Genomic DNA, 6,000 nt, shown 5'->3' on the forward strand with positions numbered 1-6,000 from the left:
TTTTAGAAGGTTTTGAATGAATTCTGCTTCATACGAGTACAAAAACAATTCGGCCAGTAGGGGTGCACAATTAGTACCCATTGGAATACCGACTGTCTGTTGAAAATGAATCCTCCAAACTCAACAAATATATTGTCGATCAAAAAGTCAAGCATTTTGATAATATCATTTTCAGCATATTTTCTGTTAGATTCAGTGTGATTCTTCACAAAATATAAATTATTGTAACCCAAAACAAGAAATTTGTATCTACGATTCCCATTTGTATAGAAAAAGCTCTGTTTAATGAAATGCTGAAGTCGATCTTTCAATTGAGCATGGGGAATAGTAGTATAAAGCGTAGAAAAATGAAAAGTCTTTATGTTGCTGCAAAATTGCAAAGATTGTGATCGAAGATTAAGCAGTAGATCTTTCGAATTTTTGAGAATCCACATCTGGTTAACACCACTGGTAGAATAAATCTCATAACAATATTTTTGAAGCCCATCTTTAACTTTAGAAAGAATAGTAGTCAGTACTTTGGAAAGCCGTATATTTGGCACAACTTTTAGGAATTTTTGATCCTCAATGCTCTTCAACTTTGTATTTATTTGGCTTTTTAACTATTTTGATCTGAACGTCACTGATGAGTCTTATGTAGACGAAACGCGCGTCTGGCGTATAACATTATAATCCTGGTACTTTTGATAACTAATAAGGGAACATTTTGAAGAACTAGCTATGTATCGTTCTTTATATGAATTGTGTAAGGTATCCAGTATAATGATGAAAATTGTCTTCGTTTTCTTTCATATTGATACCAAAAGAAAAGAAACAGATTGATGATTTTGTAAAATTTCGTCCTTGGTAAATGATGTTTAAGAATATGTATGGTTACCAGTAGTTTTATTTATTCCAAGCTCTGTTTTTAGACATTGAAAATAATGATTTTTTCATATGAAGACAATATTATTTGAGACTTTATCTGCTTGAACAACGACATATTTGTCATGCAAAGGGGATAAAGCATCCATAACATCCGGATTCTTAAAAGGGTTAGTAACTCTTGTACTCATATTGCATCGTAGTTTTTGAATGCACTTCTGAATGCATGATCGAATAGGTTTGATCCATTCAGACAAAGTGTCCAGTTCTGGTTTGTTTGGTTCGCACTTTACCCTTTTTCTTGCATAGTCCTCAACTGCATCCATCAGTAACTTGAAGTTCTTTTTCCAGTTGATGGGCTGGGGGATTGATTCCCTTGGCTAACAATTCTCTTATTTGTTCATTGGTAACGATTCCAAGGTCACCAGTATTAACATGACAATACTGGACTTATAATGATAAAACCTTAACATCTACATTTCTCAAATAAACTTGATGAAAGTTGTATCTGTAGACCAGTCAGCTGACTCTAAAATACTCTTCATACTAGCCCCATTGAATAAGGCCCATGAAGGTCCAATTGCTCTCGTACTGTGAGCTTTAACTTTGAAATCTATATTTTCATATGCCATTTTGATTATAATCATAAGCCACCTAGAAATTGTTTGTGACGTAACTGGTTTAAACGGCTTAACAGTTGACAAGACAAGTTTTCCTTCCTTATTTCTTGTTTCTTCTGTACGTTTAAAATAAATCGCAATGGCTCTTTTGGGATCCAGTTTTTTATTGTGTTTAAAGTAAGGCACAACAATTTTAGTTCCATAATGATTTGGTCTATCTTGTTCTGATAAACTGGTCTCAAGAAAACAAGTCCTTTCTTTTGTACATTTACAAAACCCTCTCCTATCCTAGTGTTTGAATGTCCGAACATCTCTTGAAAGTTGTGATTGCTGTAAGAAAAACAACTTTATAAGTTAAACATTTAATATCAGCATTCAATAAAGGTTCAAAAGGAGACTTTTGCAACATGTCCAACACTTTTTGTAAATCCCATTATGGGACTAAATTTACATTAGGAGGTCTAGAATTGAAAGCACCTCTAAGTAGTCTAATAATAAAGGGATGTTGCCCAATTGGAACATTATCTATTGGCGATAGCAATGAAGATAACATTGACCTATAACCTGCTATAGTACGATATTTTAAACCTGAAGTGTACAAATGAGATAAAAAAAAATCTGTTTGCCGTTACTACACCAACTATGAAATCTTTTGAATTTACAAGCATAGTCTTGCTGTGAGCCAGATATCCATGATGCTCTGAGAAGCTTTATAGTTTCTCTTGAAAATCCCTTATTTCTGAAATTTTTGTGGAGATCAGTCTAGCTGTTAGCATGAACACTTCCGGATTTGAATGGTAAATGTTGGTTTTTGGATGATACAGTAGATTTTGCCTTATTAGTAGTTTTATTGTACTTGCTACTGATTTTTGAAGAAGCTCTGTGTACCAATGTCTTCTTGGCCACATTGGAGCTATCAGAATAAGTCGACAATTGAATTGACTCATGTCTTTTAATACTTTTTGAATTAGACATACTGGTGGACATGCATATGCCCAAACTTTCCCCATGCTATCAACAGAGCATCTACTGCTAGAGCACTGGGATGAGGTATCCACTGATTGAACTATCTGATTGTTTAGTGTCCACTTTGTGAGTTGTTTTTTTGTTTCGAGACAGATGATCTGCAAAAACATTTAATTCCCCGCTATATGAGCTACTCTGAATGTCAGATTGTTTTGAATTGCCGTTTTCATTAGAATGTTAGACACCATGTCTTGTAACAAAGGTGTATTGACTTGGTGCCCCCCTGTTTGTTTACATACTGAACGACTGTTGTGTTGTCGCGTTTGAGTGGCACATATTGATTTTTTAATTGTGGTAGGAAATGTTGTATTGTTCGAATTACAGCCTCCAATTCCAAGAGATGTATCTGTTGTTTCTGTTCTTGAACAGACCAACAACCTTGAAAAATCTGATTGTTCATGTGACCCCCAAACCCCGTCTTCGAAGCATCTGTTGTTATTGTGACGGTTGCCGACAACTGGTGTAATGATTTGCTCTTGATGGTGTTTGATCTGTCCAACCACCAATTCAAATGATCTTTTAGGTGTTGAGTAAATGGAATTTGATAAGTGAGATCTTTTGTGGAGGGTTTCCAGAAATGAAGTAGATGTAATTGGATAGGCCTCATATAAAGGCGTGTATTGGAGATAAATTCAATGCAACAAGATATCAAACCCAACAACATTAGATAATGTCTTGCCGTATTGTGTCCCTTTATTAAGCTCAGCACTAACATTTCTAACTTTAAAATTATTTCCATACATTTTGTAGTTGGAGAAACTATCTCCTTCTTGAAATTGAACAATGTGCCTATGTAAGTGATCTCTTGTGATGGGATACGAGAAGATTTTTGAAGATTTACTATAAATCCCTGTTTTATCTGAAGATTGGGTGTTTTCTCTCTGTCTGAAATTAGCATTTTTTCTTGAGCATTCACTAGCAGTCAATCGTCCAAATAAGTTGCTAGGCGTATGTATTGGATTCTCAGATGAGCTGCTACTACAGTATCTATTTTGTGAACACTCGAGGTGCTTGAGAAGAATCGAAACACAGAGCTACAAATTAGTAACATTTGCCTTGTATGCAAAAACGTAGAAATTTTCTGTGTGTTTTTGAACTGGAATATGGAGATAAGCATCCTTCAGATCGAGAGACAATGCCCAATCTTAGGGTTTTACTAGATTCAAAACTTTTGTTAAAGTGTCCATATTGAAATGTTGCTTCCTCAGATACTGGTTGAGAGGTTTCAAGTTTATCACAGGTCTGAAATCGCCTGTTTTCTTTGGAACCGAAAAAGTGTACTGTAAAAACCTCGATTTATCTCCGTTTGAGGCACAATCTCTATTGCATTTTTTCTATTTAATCTTCTACCTCTGCTAAAATAATAGGTAGATTCCTCGAATTGACAGAAGTGTGTTTTATACCTGTCAAGTGAGGAGTTTCTTGGAATACTAATTTCAAACCCTCTTCAGTATCCATTGATTCCCATTCCTGAATAATAAAATGTTTTAACCTCCCTCCCACTGGTATCTAACACTACTGAACAAAAAAACAACTGTCCATACCAGTAACAGTTGTTGTACGACTTTCTGTGTCTGTGTAAGACCATAAATGACTGCCAAATCAACTGATAATAACTGTCAGGGTTATGACATTTGCCGTTTTTCGTTTTAACAGTTAATTTATGTCTGTCCCAACACTTTTAGGGGTTGTAAAAAACTAAAATTGTGACCCACAGTCATTTTAAAACTGTTGCAGTGGTTTACGGAGTTTTCACAGACAAAAACTATTTGTCACAGTCTTTACAAACGTTGTGGCAGTTGTAAAATGTTTGTCCCAACCTTTTAAACGTTTGGAGAGTTGAAATTTGTTGGAGTCTTAGATAGCTAACTAAGCGGTATGGGCTTTCCCTATTGTTTAATGTCGAAAGGGGGCCTATAGATGTTGATTTCTTCGTCATCGGCAACCACATCTTTTTTCTTTTATTTGAAAAAGGCTTATGTTTGAATATGCCAGGTTTAATGGACTTCCTCATTTTTGAATGTTATATGTTATTCAGGTCTCAGACAGGGTATATACTGTGACATTCCCGGCTTAGAGTTTATATCCCCTCAGCCGAAGGCGAAGTGGATATAAGCCCTAAGCCGGGAATGTCCCAGTATATACCCTGTCCGAGACCTGAATTACACATATATTACGGATTACCCCTCACTTAATGTTATTTTCCAGTGCAGGTATTTGTTGAACATTCACAATGCAGCATGTATATCCATTACATGTTTTATTGTTTCTTTAATATTTTGAGTAAACCATTTAAATGCACCTTTTTTTATCTTCACAAATTTTTTTCAGTTAAATAATATTAAATAAGTTTTTAGATTTCATATTTTTATGTTTGTATGTGTGTGTGGCTTTTTTTTTTTACAACACATATATTGAAAACCCCAACCTCATATGTTCGGCATACGTGAAGGATTTTCTAATTTGCTGTGAACATAATTTTATTGTGCATGTAATAATTTATAAAAACACTTTTAACATTAAATTTAAGTATTTAAAGTGTAAATTGCGTGTTTTTGTATAAAAAATTATTATTGACTGAAGCACGTCATTGCTTTCCCTCTGTCAGCCTCTGACATTCCTGAGTTTTCTGTATAGTATTTGACTACATCACATAGTTACCGGTGTTATCCAATTGGGGATAAACACGTCGTATATAGCCCGGCAGTTTTATGAATATATACTGACATCTCTGTGCTGTTATCCAATCACAATCCTCTACAACAATTGTAATCCGTAATATAACTTATAGTTTGGACTTTTCTTAAGACACTTTTTAAAGATAATGTTATTTTATATAGATATAAACACAAAGTAATGTTAATGAAAAGTTTAAAACTTTACAGATGTTTAGGTTTCAGAAATATTATTCGGTCAACTAAAATTATGAAGAATTATAAGACATAGAGAAGTTCGCTAGACCACTCGATCACCTAGGCTCATCAATAATAAAGCTTTCGGTGACCGGGTGTTACCTTTCCTCATCAGTTTCTCATCTATCGTGGTAGCACAGTACAAGATATCTAAGACATGAAGATGGCATTTTTACAAATCAGCTGAATTATCTATTGTAAAGGATCCTACAAATTAATGTAAGATGCAGTCACATTGATAACTATATTATAAGTACGTCTTAACCAGTGACGACTCTACGACAGATTTAATCATTCGAATCACCAGCAGTGATGATGATACAAGACTATAATACATTCTGTATATATAATTCGTCTGAAAATCAACTTTCGATGGCCGGGTATACCATGTCCTAGTCAGTTTTTAATCTAACGTCTTTGTACAGTATATAATTATATATACATGTCTCAATTGCTCAAACCTATATTTTGCGTTAGAGAAAAACCGCAATTTTTATACATGTGCATGCAAAACCAATTTCTTGGAAGAGGTTTCTAAATACAGCACACAAAAAAAAAAAAAAAAAAATGAAAAAGTA

Source organism: Mytilus galloprovincialis, chromosome 12 (genome assembly GCF_965363235.1).
Source record: "Mytilus galloprovincialis chromosome 12, xbMytGall1.hap1.1, whole genome shotgun sequence".
Taxonomy (NCBI): domain Eukaryota; kingdom Metazoa; phylum Mollusca; class Bivalvia; order Mytilida; family Mytilidae; genus Mytilus; species Mytilus galloprovincialis.